Source organism: Arachis ipaensis, chromosome B10, assembly GCF_000816755.2.
Source record: "Arachis ipaensis cultivar K30076 chromosome B10, Araip1.1, whole genome shotgun sequence".
Lineage (NCBI taxonomy): Eukaryota > Viridiplantae > Streptophyta > Magnoliopsida > Fabales > Fabaceae > Arachis > Arachis ipaensis.
The window spans coordinates 125,495,660-125,496,963 of NC_029794.2; positions in this window are offsets into that span (position 1 = coordinate 125,495,660).

A 1,304-nucleotide genomic window follows, 5' to 3' on the forward strand; every position below is an offset into this window, starting at 1 on the left:
TTTTACTCTAAAACCTATTTATATAATCTCACCACTTTGACAACAGATTCTTTTATTTTATTTCCAAATCCCACACCTTGGACAAAGAACGAGCTCTTAAAGGATTAATATCTTTTTTATTCTTATAAATATCTTTTAAAATACTATTTATTTATATTTCTTCATTTTATCTAAAAGAAAATCTCCCCCGCCCAATCCCCAAACCCTTCCATAGAGCCAAAAAGTCCAGAATCCACAATTCGACATAGTTCAAAGAATCTTTTGATATTGGCAATTTGGCATCAAGCTCAGGCCACTTATATCCGGAAAAGAATATTATTAATTACTCGAAAAATAAAGTATACTTTCGTGTCTTACAATCTCAACTCTCAAGGTTCTTAGAATTGCAATTCGTCTTTTTATTTTTTTATTGTAGTATAAGTAATGTTTTTTAATAATGTAAAATTTTAGTATATTTTTATTTTGTATAGATATTACAAATTTAAAAATTAGATTTGTGATTTTTTTTAAATTTATAACCTGGGGGTCGAATTTGTATTCTAACACTGAAAGATTTTTTGAATATATAAATTAGACCCTTCGATTTGAATTTTCTGAATTTTTTTTGTATTTTACCTAAAATCGATCATCAGTTTTTTATCCCCACCCAAAATTGATCTTTAGTTTTTTACTCCTATCCAAATTCTGATCCATAATTTTCTATCTCCATTTAAATCTGAGCCTTTAATTTATAATTTTTAATTTAAAAAAATTATTTCTATATTTATAAAAAATACACAAATTTTTCATAACTATACATAACACGTTCCTCCAATCCATTATAAAAAAATTAGCCTTGGAATTCAGCTTATGTTCCCCATTTATTTTCATGCATATTTTCTATTCTTTTAGATATTTTACTTTTATTAAAAATTATATAAACATGTTAAAATCAGAGAAATCATTTAGTGACATGAAAATCAGAAGGAACAATTTTTGGTATCAAAGTGGGGATAAATGATAATCTATCATCTATAAAAAAAATATAATTTTGAATGTAATCCTCAAAAAATTATATTTTAAATTAATTACAAACCAAATTAGTCTTTCGTCCAACTAAAAAAAAATAATATAATTCATTCTTTAATCCTTCATTTAAGTAAGAAAATAGCCAATATAATTTATTATTATTTCTTTTAAAAACCAATTTAAAACATCTAATCTTAATTAAATTAATGCAAGCGTGATACCATTTTAACCATTAGTAGTGTTTAATTTGATGCCTGTATAACTTATTTAAATCAATTTAAATTAAGCGATTTATC